General features: G+C 39.1%; 1 protein-coding gene across 3 annotated transcripts in view; it reads left to right on the top strand.

The window, feature by feature from the left end:
- Window positions 1-17,740, top strand: part of RPS6KA5 (ribosomal protein S6 kinase A5) — a 185,110-nt gene that overhangs the window by 93,917 nt on the left and 73,453 nt on the right. The window lies entirely within an intron of this gene.

Raw genomic sequence — 17,740 nt, 5'->3', positions numbered from 1 at the left:
CTTTTAAGTAAATATGAAAAATTCACAAGCTGGTAGATAGATACTCTCAGAGCTTTGAAAGGATTTCAATGAAGGAAGGTGTCACCACCATTAAGAACCGTGACAGAAGTTCTAAGTAAGGGAACTGGAAATGGAAAGGTTGGAAGATAGACAGACATCAGTGAAAGTTGGGACTGGAAACAGGTAGGTATTTGGAGAGTGAAAGCTGAATAGACACTCTTTCCTTGAAAGCAGTTCTTCTATCAGTTCTGCCACTTTCCCTCCCACGAGCGGGCTCGCATGAAAAGATTGCAAGAGCGAGACAGCCTGAGGAGCACTCCCTGGCACTGGTTCTTCTTTTGCATTCTCAGTGGAAAATAGTGCAGCGGAGGCTGTTTCTCCAGTTTTGTAACATGTCAAGCCTTATGGAACGCACCATCACGGTGGAGTTCAGTCTCCCCATCTGCTTGTAGAAGCAAGTGGACTAAAGCACAGTGGAGAGATTTCTTGGTTTAATGTTAAATCAAGATGCGTGCAGAGGACGTGAGCTGAAACTCTGATGAAGTCACAGTGCCTTTCCTATTCAGTAAGAGGAGTGTGTTTCCTGATGCTCTAATACAGGGCTTCTCACCAGCGATGTTAATAATGCAGGTCCAGAAAGTTGTGTCTTTGAACACTTGATCTTTTTGTTTTGAAATGCACCAATCTAATAAATAGTCTCTGTTTAGGAAGTAGTAATTTTGACTGAAAGCAGGTATCCTTTTACCTGTAAGACATTGTCAGAATTCTACAAATAATTTTGTCTGAGGGAACTTCTAGAATCTTCAGAAATTTTATGGAGACCTTCTGTTTAAAATCTGAGCATTAATTCATTTTTTAAACAAATTTACTAGTTTAAAGGCTTCTTCTTCCTCCTTCAGTCTCTACTGTACACACACACACACACACACACACACACACACACACACACACACCATGCTATTCTGAATCCAAGGGAAGGTACCATATAACAAAAAATAAAATCTATTTGCTGTTGTTGAATATCTGTATCCAATTAGTTACTATTAAAATGAGATATAAATTGTGTCTCTCATGTGGCAGAAACGTGACCAGAATTAAAAGAACATCCTTATGGTGGGATAGAAAAAAATGTATACATATATACCTACTTATACACACACTTCTTTTAAAGGGCTGGGCATAGTGGCACATTCCTGTAATCCTAGCTACTCACCCTTCCTGGGCAACTTAAAAAAAAAAAAAAAAAAAGGGAAGGAAGAAAAGGCTGGAAATGGAGTTCAGTGATAGAACACCCCTGGATTCAGTCCCCAGCACTGGAAATAAAATCAACCTGGCATAATAACATTACATTTTTGAATTACTTTCTAAAAGAACATATGACTGTGTCATAATACTAAAATTACTGCTCACTGGGGAGTCTTAAACATTCTAACTTGTTACTTCTTTAGACATAAGCTTCACTGAGACTTTTGATGAAGGCCTTTTTCCACAGTCTGTGGGCCTTACACTTAGAAAATCAACGAAACTCAACTATGGAGGAATAAATGATGGATCCCTCTGCACAACAATACCTGGCTTCAGATTCTTTATCATGTAGGTTTTCTCTTTGGGATATTGCCTCCTTTATTATAATATGTGAACTGTATCAAGGTATAGACAATTTTAAACTCTTTATTCCTTCCACAAATGTTTGCCTGAGTACTGTGTGCCAGGTGTTTGCATCTAGTAGCAAACAACCTACACCAAATCCTTGTCCTTGGGGCCTCTGAGTTTAAAAGGGAAACAGACATTAACAAATTAGTACACCATTAAGTAATTACCATTGAAATAAGCAATTGAAAGGAAACACAAAGGGTACTAATGACAGTGTATAATGAAAAGTCCTAAATTTAATCTGGTTTATCAGAGAAGACCTTCATGAAAAAAGTTTCACCTGTTACTAAGAGCAAGAATAATCCATAACTGAGCAAAAGGAGAAGATGAGGAAGAATATTAAGGCCCAGTGATGCATCCAACATGTGTGTCAGCCTGAAGACAGGAAGATGTGTGGAGCATTAGAAACCTAACTACCCACAAGGCCAAGGTGAATGCCACGGAGTCCTGGTGGTGAGGTCAGATCAGACAGGACTTTAGTTTTTGTAATCAAATGGACTTGGATTTAAATTGTGGCTTTGTCACTTCCCATATGATCTTGAACAGGTCGTTTAGTAGTTCTAAGAATGATCTATAAGTTACTACGATATTAGTTAGCCTTTTCTGCAAACAGACTACCCCAAAATTCAGTGGTCTAATCCCAGCAATTTTGAGAGGCTCAGTGCTGATCCACCAGGGCAGTTCTTATGTCAGTCTCTCTTTGTTCTTTTGGAAATATTCTTTCCATGATTTGCAAAGTGCAGCTGAAATGTTATGTAGTATGAGTACTGAAAAGTATTCACAGATTTTAGAAACATGAGTTATTTTTAACCATAGGCTACAGTGGTGTAGTGAAGGTGAAGTTGTACTTAGTGTGTTAAGGAGTGAATGGAGGCAGTGGCAGGCAGAGTAATGGCCTCCCAAAGATGCCCACAGCCTCATCCCCAGAACCCGTGACTGTGTTGGATTACATGACAAAAGGTATAGATATTACTTGGCAAAAGGTATAGATGGAAGAGAGACTCTGTAAGATATGAGGATTACCCTGAATTACCTGAGCGGGCCCATTGTAACCGTCTCACAGGTAGAATCAGGAAGCAGGAGATGCCATGTGAGGAGGATTCGACTGCCATTGCTGGCTTTGAAGGTGGAGAAGGGGGCCCTGAGCCAAGGAATGTGGGCAGCCTCTGTCTAGAAGCTGGAAAAGGCAAGAACACAGATGCCCCCAGAGAGAGCCTTTAGAGAAATGCAACCCACCAACAGCTTGATTTTAGCCCAGTGATGTCCATATTAGACTTCTAGTGACCCAAATGGTAAAATAATAAATTTATGTTGTCTATGCCACTAGGTCTGAGGTAATTTGTTAAGTAGCATTCTGAAGTGAACATTGGGTAGGAAAGAAATGTCCTCCACATAGACCTCCCTTAATAGAAGTTGGCCACCAAAGAAAGAAGAGAGGGAAGATGTGACATGCAGGATTTAGGGAGGATGGTAGTGTGTTTTAAAATGGCAGAATTTTTGTGCTTTTGACTTTTTCACTGTATTTGTGTGATTTCTGTTATTTTTATGCTGAGACACAGTATTGGAATTCTTCATCTGACACCCCAAATACCAGAACACAAGGGTCTGTAAGAGCAAATTAATTGCCCTTGTATAAAAAACAAATTTTTTGAAAATTTAAATTTTGCACCAAAAAATCAATTACTTAAGAAAATTTCCCTTTAGCATTAACTAAAACTAATTAGACTCAAGTAATACTTTATAGAAATATATGTTAAGCATTTATAAGCCTTAAAATTCTGCTTATATTGACAGATAGGTCTGGGTATTATAAAACAGATTTTTATATTTAAGTCATAATAATTAAAGTTGAACAGTATTTTTCTATTCTAGAAGTTATAATTGATGTGTATAAATAATAACAATAGCCATTAGTTACCTTGGAATAAGTGTCTATTGTATTTCTGCTCCAGCCTTTATCCTCGATAGCTCATTTAGTCCTCGTGACAATATCACATGGGAATTAAAATCATTTCTATTAATAATTTGCAGCTATAGAATGTGAGTCATTCTATCTGTAAAATACAATTTAACAAATTCAAAATAATTGAGATTTAATCATATTCATATAACAAAGAAATTCCCTTTAGTTTAATCAAGGAACCAACTGTCAATACCAGGATCATATGAGTTTTCCACTGTTGTGGATTGCAAATAAATCTCAGTATAATTATAAATTGGTCACTATTTTTTAGAAGAGTCACAATTGATGAAATTTGACAGCTTCAGAGCCTATATACAGGTTTATTCCCAATTTATTTCTAATTATTGTTTTTGTTTTTGGTGGTGCGGGGGTTGAACTCAGGGCCTGCCTGCTAGGCAAGCACTCTGTCCCTGTCTAATTATTGTCTAAAGGATGGACTGTTCATGGCACCCTTTTATTCTTCAGTTATAAACAGTCTAAGTCTCAAGATTTATCCTGAACTTTCTTAGGAGAAGGGATCAGAATGCCAGTACCTGTCTGTTAAGAAAGATTTTCTTACCACGTCACTACAGCTTCCCTTTTTCCTTTCCCTACTTTCTTTCTGCTCCCCATTGGCCCATTTCAGTTGCAGTTTTTAGCAGTTACAACATCTTATTTGTACTTTTTAATCAATGCTAAAACTTGAGATGAACTATCTACCCTAAGACTCCTTTGCAGCTATAGCAGCCAGTGATTGGGCTATTACATGTTTATTCATTTCTCGCATTGAACATGAGTGCCTTATATTTGCTACTGTTAGACTCTGTGTCTGCAAGTGGGAAAACTGCCCTGGGACTTTAAGGTCTGTCTCATCCATGCTAAACTTCAACTTGACTTTCTGTCAAAATATATTTAAATCAGCTTTTAGAGTAAAATATAAAATATGTAATTAGACAGGTATGAATCTGACAGTGAACTCACTATAAAGCTTCATTTTGTATGCACTTAATGTTTTAGAAGCTTTGGATATTTTTTTTAATTTATTGATTTATTAGGATCTTTCCTACTCACACATCCCCTGCCCCTCGTTGTCTTCTAACCCTTTCCGTGAGCTCCATCAGTAACCCTGTGTGCACGGGTCCTGAATCTTAACAAACACACTTTATTGTCCTTTTGTCCTAAGTAAAACTTCTGTCCTTGAATGGTATTTCTTCCCCAGCAGTCCCTTTCATGAAAGACCACTCGTCTTCCCTTTCTGCTCCTGGAACTCGGCAAAGTAATGGTGGCTAAATGTCATTTCAGTAGTTACTTGTCAATGGAGTTTTGGTTTTCCTGAGAACTTTTTTCTCTCCACTCCCCTTGGTCCTATCATTTACTGACGACTCCTAGGATACACACGTGCCTTTCCAATGACTTGCTCATCAGGCTTGGTTTCCTTTTCCTCCAGTTTCCCTCCATCACCTCCCTAGGAGCAGTATTGATAACCAGTTCAACTCCAAGTCAGACATCTTGACCTGTTATGTCACATTAGCCATTCCCAAATAAGAATAGCTACTTATTGGGCCATGGTCAAACCATCCACACCTGGAAGACCTTAACGTCAGATGTATTCTCTGGCCACGACCTTCCTTCTCCCCATTTCTTGCACTCCTCAGGCAGTCTTTAATCCCCCTTGAACCCTGCCTTCCTGTTCCTCTCCCCACTGCCTTCTGGTTCCTATCATCCTTGCGAACCTGGAACCTGCCTTGCTGGTACCGTGGAATTGCTCACCTTCCAAATCTCCCTCCTCACCTGACACTGCTGTCACTTGGATCACCTCTGATCTCTATTTCCAATTCCAGGTTGCTAAGCTTTCCTTATAGATCAATAAAATGTGTCTCTTGGGTCTGGCATGAAATCCGTGCTGACAATCTTAACAGAACCTCCTGGAAGGTTAGCAGATGTTTTACTTTTCTCTCATGAACTGCATATGAACTTTCCTACCTTTCTTCCTTCTTGAACCCTCAGCCCCATCACTCTCTTCCTGTCTGGCAAAGATGATTTGTCCTACTTCTCTGATAATATATCCAGTCGAGCTGCAGAAGACCCTCAGATTTTCTTCTGCTCTCCTTTCTTTTGAACCTTAAAATTCTCTGTATCTTGGCATTGCCTGTTAGATTAACAAAAATTAAAGATATTGTTAATAACAAGAGTTAGACCTTTTTAAAATGCATCCATTCACTGTTGGTGTGGAATATAAATGGCCTCAACCTTTTTGAACACAGTGCTTATCAAAAATTGACAGCAAGCCAGGTGTGGTGGCACAAGCTTATAATCCTAGTGGCTCAGCAGGCTGAGGCAGGAGGATCACAGGTTCAAAGCCAGCCTCAGCAAAAGGGAGGCAGGCACTAAGCAATTCAGTGAGACCCTGTCTCTAAATAAAAATACAAAAAGGTCTGGGAATGTGGCTCAGTGGCCGAGTGCCCTTGAGTTTAATCCCTGGTACACCCCTACCCCCCAAAACTGATAGCAGTTATAAAAATTTAATATACAAGGTATTTTGTGTCTCACTAATTCAGTTTTAGGAATGTGTCCTACCAATCTGTACCTGCCCAAGTAGACAAGATGTATATAACAGGGTATTTCTTGTGGCATTATTTTCTTATCTTATTCTAATTTTATCTATAGGCCAGAAAATCCTATATTCCTGTATCTAGAACCATGGAGCTGTTTGAGATGAGAGCTGGTAAATATTTCTTAATGTAATTTTTAGATTCTTCAGTTTTTATTTGTTGTCAGGCAGCACTCGTGACATTTTTTCAAACCCATCTCATCCACTCCTTGTAAGCAGCACTTAAGGGGATAGATTGTCATCTCTGTGAAAGGTGCCACGGCCCCACAGTTGGTATGTGGAAGAACCATGTGGTTTCACTTCAGCACACAGTTCAGGCCACAGGAATTGATTTCCTGTGTGTGTCAGGAGAAGCAGTTTTATTTTTAATAGCAGAAAATGATAAACAGTTGAAATGTCTTTTTGTTTCACCCCTCTCAATCCTTTCCAGTCCATCCTTTAAAGATATTACTAATTAGTTTTCTTCCCACACAGCCATAATTGGGACACACCACTGCTTAAAATCTCCAGTGACTCCTACTTACTTGAAGAGATAGTCTCAACTCCATAGTCAGGCTTTTAGAACAGTCTGGCCCAGTCTCGGCCTGTCTTTCCCAACCCCACTCCCATTATTGTGCTCTGATACGCAAGTTCCAGCCAAGCTAAATAATCTACTGCTCCTCTGCGAACCTGCCTTTTTATTTCCTCTTCTTTACTCGAGTGCTAACTGAGCTCACCCCTGGGTCTCGACGTTTCCTGGCTGCAGCATCCTAGACACAGCACTTCATCTCCAGCCCTGTGCTGTCCCATTTCCTTGCAGTTGTCTGGTTATGTGGAATGATCTATGTAAAGTGATAATGATCTATCCGTGATGGCTGTATTAAAATAAAGCCTAGAAGAGTACAAGATGAAACTAGAACATCTTGTTGTGCTAGAAAGTAGGAAAGAACAATAAACGGGGTGAAGGGAAAGCTCTTCTCTTGTTGGAAGAAAGCCAACGAGAGACGGGGTGATGGAGTTCAACAACGATCACTCCTGTCAGAAAGAGGGAGGAATGCTTTATTGAGGAGAAGGATATTTTTTTACATAGTCTCAATTGATCACCCCACAGTTTGCCAGTTAATTACAAAGGAAAACATAATAACTTTATGGTGTGGCAAACTCCACTCATGACTTTGCACTAAGGAGGTGATCAGTAACACCAGTGTTGAGGAGAGGACCGTCCTGATTTGTTCTAAGAAGGGTAAAATTATTGCACTGGTATTAGCCAGGAATCTGTGTCTAATCATGAGGAAACACCATATAAAATCCAAATTGAGGGTTGGTCCACAAAATAGCAAACCTCTCCTCTTCAGAGTGTCATGATCAAGAAAGAAGGAAAGAAAGTTTCAGACAGTCATTTCTAAGGCATTATATATGATCTTTAACTAGATCCTGGACTGAATAAAAGTAGCTGCAAAGAGTGTTATTAGGCATTTTTGAATATTTGAATAGGAATATATTAGGTAATAGTATTTTTATCATAGTTGAAGGTTCTGATATTAAATCACACCGTGGGAGTGTGAGAGCATGTCCTGGGAGATGCACATTGAGGTACGTAGGAGTAGAGGAGCATGATATCTCCAATGTGGGTCAGGAAATTTTTGTGCCATGTATAAAAACAGACAGGAAGAGAATTCTAAAGCAAAAGAAGCAAAATGGAAACAATTGGTGAACTTTCCTAATGAGTATATGGAGATTCTTTACACTGAAATTTGCAATTTCTCTGAATTTGATATCAAGATAAATTATTTTATTTTTAAAGTCCCCAAGTGAAGCATTGTGACCTAGGAGAAACGGTCTTAATAGGCTTCCTTTAGGAGCCACTGTATATGTGGTGGACAGCTTTCACCAAGCTTCCTAAATAGAGCCCTTTCATATCACTCTTGAGGCTTCCTACTAGAAGCCTCTGGAACAAGATAACAGTGTATAGTTTTTTCCAAAACAGTGTTGTCCAAGTTTGTGGTATTCTTCTGCTCTGCGTTTGTTCAAAGCCACAATAGCATATTGAGAAGGGTGGACAGAGTACTGTATTGTCCTTCATATGTACCGTTTTTTACAACTGAACATTTGATGATATTGGTCTATAGACAATTTGAGGTTCTAATTTTTGGCCAGAACCGCAATTGTAGCTTTTCGTTGACAAATTCAGATTCGTCTGCTTTAATGGGCAGGTAGGTTAAAATAACTTGGTAAAAATTAAGGAGATTTCTGCAAGGTTGCAGACATTTCTGCCAACAAGGACAAGTCCTTTTCTTAAGAAACCAGCCGGGTTGCTCTGCTGCACAACCTAAATTGCTTAAGTTCCATGTTATAAAATCGGTCCACCATAATTTTAGTTTGGCACATTCTCAGAAAGATTTAAACTAATTGTTTACTCTAGCCATTAAAACAACAACTCAGTATGGATCCAATCAGACATCTGCTCTCAAGGTCTGCGGTAGTCTGATGAGCCTTCAAAACTTTAATTGGGAAAAACCCCTAAGATAATGAAATTATGTGACCAAATATATATTTAAAACATCTTCTATGTTGGCTGTAAGTGGTTTAAAGAGTCAAAGGACATAATTATTGCTTTGAAGGCATGTTTTCTGACACTAATTAGCAAGACCAACTGCCTGACAAGGCTGTTCTGATAAGCAGCAGTGAAGTCACATCAGAAGGGACAAGAGCAGCTGGAAGAGGTCTGTGAAAGTACCGTCTGTGGAGCAGATGCTTCTAGTCATTGCCCTTACTTCTCCAGTTAATAAACCGTGCAACTCGGGATCATTTATTTAACTTCTCCAAGTTTTACTTTTATCTCTAGCAATTGTTATATTTCCTCTGAGGATTAAACTATTATGGTTTCTTTTTTCTTTTTGGTATTAGTAATTGAACCCGTGGACACTTTTTCATTGAGCTACATCCCCAACCCTTTCTGAAATTTTTTGAGATAGGGTCTTGCTAAGTTGCCCAGGCTGGTCTTAAACTTGTGGTCCTCTTTTCTGCCTCCCAAGTTGCTAGCATTATAGGTCTGCACCACCAAACCCAGGTTACCATTAGCGTTCCTATTTCACAGCATTGTTTATGAGGGTCAAATTTATTATACCTAAATAGAACAGGCACAGAATAAGTGCCCAGTGTCTGTAGTTATTATTATCATTTGTCTAGTTTCAGAAGCAGAGGTCAGTGTATGTTAAGATTCAGATTTTAAAGGAGGGCAGCTCAAACCCTTGATAATATTACTAGATTCTTCTCTTTCAATTGTCCTTTCCCACTTTCTTTGACTTTCTGGGGTTATTAAGATGTTACTTTTATTTTTCATTTTTTTAAGAGAGAGAGAGAGAGAGAGAAAAATTTTTTAATATTTATTTTTTAGTTTTTCTGCGGACACAACACTTGTTTGTATGTGGTGCTGAGGATCGAACCCAGGCCACACGCATGCCAGGCGAGCATGCTACCACTTGAGCCACATCCCCAGCCCCAAGATGCTACTTTTATATATATATATATAAATAAAATCAGTAAGCCAGGCACCGTGGCACATGCCTGTAAAAATCCCAGGGGCTCAGGAGGCTGAGGCAGGAGGATCGCCACTTCAAAGTCAGCTTCAACAATAGTGAAGCACTAAGCAACTCAGTGAGACCCTGTCTCTAAATAAAATACAAAATAGGGCTGGGGATGTGGCTCAGTGGTTGAGTGCCCTTGAGTTCAATCCCTGGTGCTAAAACCAAAAAACCATCAGTAGCCAGAGGGGTGATTGACAATGCTACTGAGTCCATTTTTGTTATATTCCCACAAAGGCAAGAAGCTGAAGAAATATCAATAAAAATGGAGCAAGCTCACCCTATTCCTGACAGTTTTTCTATAACGAGAAGAATAAAAACAGCATTGGCTTAAAAAAATTAAAAGAAATGAACAAGCCAACTTATGGGAAAATTGCCCAAAACTTGAGAAAGAATTTCCAGAAATGTAACTGGCCCCTAATTCTGTCAGATAAGTTTTTCAGGATATGTGAGCTGGCATGGGTCAAGAACCCATCAGGCAGGTTGTACCTTAAGTACTCTAGCTGTAGGCAGTTTTCACTCAGATTATTCAGCCTGAGCTTTTTAATACATCTTTTATGTGAACAGGGTAATTTGGGCTCAGCTGGAAAGGGGCAGGAGTCATGGGGGGGTGGGCTTTCTTGAGTTACAAAGCAGAGAAGACTCATCCTCTTAATGTCAGTGAGGCTTGACCAGCTCAGGGTGTCACTAACCATTTTGAAGTCACTAGTGATTCTGGCCCAGAATTTGCCTGTATTTCTATTTCTGTTGCTTCTTTTGAGAGAATAAAACTTCAAAATTCAACTCAGATTTAATAATGTTCAAGACAGTCTTTTCCATGTTTTGGCTTGGTTCGGTCGTTGCCTGATGAAGTTGTTCTGAGTTTCCAGGGCGAGCCCTGACCGTCCCCTAGAATTGCTTTGTCTCCTGATAAACAAATAGGTGTAAAGACTCCAGAGACACAGCTTCAGCGCATCCTCAGTTTTCAGAGCTTGTTGAAGATGAAAAGCCCTCACTGCACCTCACTTTTCTTCAGCTTCAAACCTCCCTGTCTAACTCCAGAGAAGCTCTAGGGAGCTGTGCCAAGCAGGGGTGAAAACAGGGAGAAGTGATCTCAACACTCATTAACGTTGGACCCTGGGTTTCAGTGATGGGGACGATCCCATGTCTGTGTGACACTTAGGAAAGAGCCATGGTGCTCTGCTTACTCACAGATGTCCCCACGTGCCATCAGTCAACACTCGCTGATCTATAGTCAACTCACTAGGAGCTTTTCATTCAGAGTTCCGCTGTATTTAAGGTGCTCTTTGCACTTGGTTTGGCTAAAATTCCTTGGAGCATCTTATTTAAGAATTTTTTTTATGTATGTTGATCTTGTATCCTGCTCCTTAGCTGAATTTGCTTATCAGCTCTAGAAATCTTCTGGTGGAGTTTTTTGGGTCTTCTAGATATAAGGTAATACATCAACAAGGAGAGATAATTTGACTTCCTATTATATCTCTTTAATTTCCTTTTCTTTTCTGATTAGCTAGATTTTTAAGAACTGTGTTGAATATGAGTGGTAAGAGTGAACATTCTTGGTTTTTTTCCTGATTTTAGAGGAAATGTTTTCAGTTTTTCTCCATTCAGTATGATGTTGGCCTTGAGCTTGTTGTATGTAGCATATCGCTTTCCTAATGAATCTGCTGAGAAAGAAATCAGAAAAACTGTCCCATTCACAATATCTGCAAAACAAACAAACAAAAACAAAAAAAAACAACTTGAGAATAAATCTAACTATGGATGTAAAAGACCTCTATAATGAAAGCTATAAAACACAGGAGAAAGAAATTGAAGTAGATCTTAGAAGATGGAAAGCCTTTCATGTTCTTAGATAGTCAGAATTAATATTGTCAAAATGGCCATACTACCAAAAACATTATACAGATTCAGTACAATCCCCATCAAAATACCAGTGACATTTCTAACAGAACTAGGAAAAAATCCTAAAATTCATTTAGAAGAATAAAAGACCCAGAATAGCAAATGCAATCCTGAACAAGAAGAGTGATGCTGGATACCTGATCTCAAATTGTACTACAGAGCTACAGTAACAAAAACTGTGTGGTATTGGCATCAGAACAGACATGAAGACCTAGGGAATAGAACAGAAGACATAGAGACAGGTCCACATAGTCATCTGATACACAACAAATATGCCAAAAACATATTAGAGAAAAGATAGCCTTTTTAACAAATGGTGCTAGGAAAACTGGATATCCCTATGTAGAAGATTGAAACCAGATCTCTATCTTTAATCCTGCACAAAAGTCAAATTAAAGTGAGTCAAAGACCTAGGAATTAGACTAGAAACTTTGCAACTTCTAGAAGAAAATATAGACCCAACACTCCTAATTTATTGGCACAAGTACCGTCTTTCTTAACCAGACCCCTAAAGCTCAAGAAATAAAACCAAAAATCAATAAGGAGTGGTATCAAGTTTAAAAACTTCTACACAGCAAAGGAAACAGAGTGTGAAGAGAGAACTTACATTAATGGGAGAAAATCTTTGCGAGCAACTCCTCTGACAGGAGGATTAATATCCAGAATATATAAAGAACTCAAAACAATAAATACCAAATAAATAAATAGCCAACAAATATATGAAAAAATGTTCAACATCCTTAGCAATCAGGGAATTGCAAATCAAAACTACATAGAGATTTCATCTCACTCCATTAGAATGGCAATCATTAAGAATACAGACAGTAATAATAATGCTGGCGAGGATGTCAGGGAAGGACATACTCATATATTGTTGGTAGTACTGCAAATTAGAACACCCACTTTGGAAAACAATATGGGGTTTCTGCAAAAGACTAGGAACGGAACCACCATATGAGCCAGCTATCCCACTCTTTGGTATTTATTCAAAAGAATTAAGATGAGCATACTGTAGTAACACAGGCATATCAATGTTTATTGAAGTGCAAACCACACCAACCAAGTTATAGAACCATCCCAGATGCCCATCACCGTATATACACAGTGGAATTTTATTCAACCATGAAGAAGAATGAAATTATGTCATTTTCTGATAGGTGGATAGAACTAGAGAACATCATGTTAAGCGAAATAAGCCGACTCAGAAAGTCAGAGGTTGGATGTTTTTTCTCATATGTGGAAGCTAGAGCAAAATAAGGAAAATGGTGGGGGCAGGGAATTCCTAGAAGGGAGATAGTGGAGTAAAGGAAGAGGATAGAGGCAGGAGGGAGGTGGGGTGGGAAAAGGGAAGAACAGTGGAATGAAATGGATCAAATTGTGCATGTACACATATGATTATGCCACCGTGAAGTTCACCTTTATGTGTATCTGTAAAGCACGGTTAAAAAGGAACTATCAATAAAAGAGAAGGAAGACTAGTAAAGTAGAGGAAGGGGAACAGCAGGAGGGAGGAGGGGAGGGAAAAGGAAGCTCTAGGAACTGAAGTGGAGCAATTATATTCTATGCATGTATAATTATGTCAAACCCCAATAGTACATATAACTATAATACACTAATAAAATTAAACACTAAGAGTTTTTAATTTAATGTTGTTATTTTTTATACGGTTCTAGGTATTGAACCTAGGGTCTCACACATGCTAAACAAATGCTCTAACTTAGATGTGTCCCAGCCCATCCTTGGAGAATTTTATAAAACCTGTGAATGCTCTCAAAAGAATGCACATATGCTTGCATGTACTCAAAACAATTCCACATAATTTCAAGGAATTTACATGAATCTATTTCAGGCTGGTTCATAGAACCTCCTCTTAATATTATGAAATTAGCCACAGAAATCTTTCCTCCTTCCTAGGAGGGTCCCTATAGAGCTGTCCTACCACTCTTAACATGGGTAACTCAAGATGATGATAATGACGACAATGACAACTATTGTGCTTTGAGCTGTTAATATTTGTCAGACACTGTGCATTCCTTATATCTAGCAGTGAACCCCCATCATGCCTTGCAGACCTTTCCCATCTTGGGGGAACCAGCTCCCCCTCCAGTTGCTCAGGCAGGGCTGCCCTTGCCTTCACCTCTGCTGTCACTTCCTCCTAGCCACTGCCCTCTCTCACCTTGCTTATTGCAGTGTCCGCTTCCACCCTTATGGTTCTCAACCCAGAAGCCGCAGCCATTGATACGATTAAAACGAATTATGTTTAAAAATTTTTTTAAAAAAGAGTCATGTCATATCAGCCTCCTCTCCAGGTTTCCATTTCAGAGTAGGTAATGAAATCCTGGCAGTGGCCAGGGCCTCTGTGTTGCATTGCCTGTGTTCACATAGACCACAGTAAGTCGTGCAGTGATGGCACATAGAACAGACCGAATAATGGCCTGTCAGGCCCTTTCCAGCCCTCCCTTTGGCCCTAATTCAGTTATCTCAGTGACCTTGACTGTTGCTGTCCTTCCTTGTTCTGTCATAGCCATCTGGCTTCCCCTCTGATCCCTGAATATACCAACTCTACTCCTGCCTCAGGTCTCTGCACTAGTTGTTAACTTCTGCCTGGAACCTTCTTCCCCAAAATATCTGCTTAGCTCCTGTGTTTACCTAACGTATTTGCTCAGAAGTCACCTTGGTGCGACCTGTAGTGACCATTCTCATTTAGAATCCATCCTCATCTTCACCCTGGTGTTCTCTACCCACTTCTATTTGGGTTGTTTTTCCATAGTAATCATGACCTTCCAATGCTGTCGGGGTTTTATGATTCTGTCTTCTCCCAATAGCTTCACTAGTGAGATTTTTGCCTGTTTTGTTCACTGCTGTGCGCATGGTGCCTCGAAGAGTGACTTATTTAATAAGGACTCAAGATGGCTGTTGAATGGGATGAACAAACCCTAGGAAGATGCACTGTTCTTTAAGTATGGATTTAGATTCAGAGGGATTAAGTAACTCGCTCAGTCCTCCGTTGGTGAAGGGTATAGCGGGAACTGCCCTCTAGGTTTTCCGCTGTGTTCTTAACCACTGCATTACCTTCCTTTCTAAAGATGAAAATATTTCTCTCCAAGAATAGGCAAAATAAGTAAAAAATGTAGTCCTGAAGTGGCAGTCCTACCGGATGAAGAGTCAGAAGTTGGAGAAAGGGGTGACGGAGTAGTTGCAGATTATGGAGAAGGGGGACCTCCAAGGAGGGAATTGATAAATGTGTGGAAGGACAGTCTCAGTAGACACACAAAGCAACAGCTGGAAGGTTCAGCAGCTCCTCACCTCCAGGGAGATGGAGGTTGGAGTTAGATTCCTCCCAGTGTACATGGACTCGGCAAATACCAAAAGATTTTTATCAGAATTACAGCAGGGCCATGCCTTAGCAGTAAAAGCACAGACCCAGGATAAAAATAAATGATGGTAGTACAGTTCAGCCTATTTCCTATAAAATAGGAAACCATGAATTCATTTAGATACAAATAAATAAATTGAATGTTTGATGAGGCTTGGAACGGTTACATAATTTCAAACTGCCTCTCCCAAATTACTTTTTAATCACAAAGTGAAATATGTACTCTTGATGGTGGAAGAACCAAGGAGACACCACCTTCGTCAAATGGCCCAAGTCAATCATTGATAATAGGATGAAGTGAAGTCACATACTGCCTGAGAGAGTGCTGCACCAAGGTCACGGTGACACTTTCATAATTCTCCTCCCAGAGTTGCACACCTGAATACGATGGTGGCCATAAGAAGACACACTCAGATTGTGAGAAGTCTTCAAAAGTGTTAAGATCATGGAAGTCAAGGAAAGATGGAGAAATTTCACCATTTAAAGAAATATGTCAACTAATGTTAACATTTAGTTCTGAATTGGATCATTTTCTATAAGGAAATAAGTGAACAACTTGAGAGACTTGAATTTAGGACTGAGGATTAGATGATAATGCTGAATTAAAAAAATATTTTTTAGTTGTAGATGGATACAATAATTTTATTTTATTATTATATTTTTATGTGACGTGAAAGATTGAACCCAGCGCCTCATACATGCTAGGCAGGCACTCTACCACTGAGCCTCAACCCCAGCCCCAGATGATAATGCTATTTTCATGTTCATTTCTTACTTTGTAATGATTGTATTGTGGTTTGAAATACAACTGTAGGTATATATGAATGATGGGTTGTCTAGCTGGTGACTTAAATGGTTTATGAAAAAAGTTCTATGTACTATACTTACAGTTTTTCTGTAAACTTATAATTGTTTCAAAATAAAAACCAAAAAGGTGCAATTATATTTTGATCTAATATCAGATAACTAGAAAGTCAACTTTTAAAGTATTCTTTACAGTAAAGTTTTTAAAAAACATAGAATACTTAGGAATAAATTTACTCTGTATATTAGAATGCATTACTGAGAGAAATTAAAGAAAACCAGCTTATTGGAGAAAGACACTATATTCATGGTTGACAAAACTCAATATTGTTAAAGTGTTAGTGCTATGGTGTGGTTCTTAAATATCTCCAAAGCCTGTGGGTTAAAGAATTAGCTCTCAGCTTATGGATAATAAATAATATGATATCCATAGTAGTTATTAAAGCTGAAGGTGGTAAAAATAAGAAGTGAGACCTAGGGAAGGTTTTAGGTCATCAGGGCATGTGCTTAAAGTGGGATATTGGGACCCCTTACCACATTCCACCACCATCCCCTCTTCTTCTCTTTCACTTTCTGCCACCATTAAGTGAACAGCTTGCTCCATTGCATGTCCCCTGCCATGATATGCTGCCTCACTGTAGGCCCAAGGGCAACAGGGTCAAATGACCATGGGCCAAAATAAACCTTTCCTCCTTATAAGTCAGTTATTTCAGAGATTTGTTCCAGTAACAGAAAGCTGCCTAAAGCAGTCAGTTCTCCCCCTAAGGAACTATAAAAGTAAAATTGTCCAAATCAAAATCCAAGTACTCTTTTTTAAATATAGAGATTGAAGAGCTGACTCTACAGTAAAAACAATAAAGATGATGGAATGGGGAAGACTTAAACAATCTGATTTCAAAACCTACTACACGTTGCACAAATCAAGACAGTAGTACAGTATGGTATGACATGGATCAATAGAGTATAACAGAAACTCTAGGTACAGACTCACATTTATGTGGTCAGTTGGGTTTTGGCATATAGGCCAAAGCAATTTCAGAGGTGAAACAAATTTCTTCATTAGATTGTTCTGGAACAACTAAATATGTAAACAACTGGGTAGTATGGAAAAAAGTGAATCCCAGCCCTTACTGTACTCTGAACACAAAAAATAATTTGAAATGGAAAGACCTTATATATATAGGCTAACAGTATAAAGCTTTTAGAATAAATCAGGGGAAATCTTTGACTTTGGGATAAGCAGAAATTCCTCAAAACACTAATGGGTCAGGGATTAATTTTAATCAAAATTAAACAATTTCTGCTCATCAAGAGAAATGTTTAAGAAAATTAAAATGTAATTCACAAAGTCAGAGATAATATTTGCCATTTACATACCCAACAAAGGATTTGTATTTAAAATATATAAGAATGTCTTCAAATTAATAATGAAAAAAGGAAAACCAGAGGTTGTACTCCTAGATTGGCAGCATGGAGAGCTCTGTAGACACCTCTGCAGGAAACAACCTCAACTAATGAAAGCTGTTGGAACAGCCAACCATTAAGTGTTTCTAGAAGTTTAAGGGTAGGAATACAGCCAAAAAAGAAACGTTTATTAAAGAAAAAATCTAATAAACTCTAAATTTGAGTAAGAGCATCCAGTAGATGGCACTTGAGGCATGAAGTGCCGTGGCCTGAAGTGGGACTCCTTCCCACAGGTCCCTGTCCAGGATCCAGGATCTCCCAGAAGAGACAGGCCACCAGCATTTCTTACCCACCATGAGTCACACTGCCTACCTTTCTGATAAGTGAGGCTGGGAGGTTGGGGGAGCCTCTCCCTCCCCCATCCCCCACCCCAGGGCAGGCTCTCGTCTGTGGCTTGGCGAGCCGAGGTCGTGGAGCGCTCCGCA

Source organism: Spermophilus citellus, assembly GCF_964194105.1.
Source record: "Spermophilus citellus genome assembly, chromosome: 4".
NCBI classification, from domain to species: domain Eukaryota; kingdom Metazoa; phylum Chordata; class Mammalia; order Rodentia; family Sciuridae; genus Spermophilus; species Spermophilus citellus.
The sequence above is the reverse complement of the archived record's forward strand: the minus strand, read 5'-3'. Positions and strand labels throughout refer to the sequence as shown.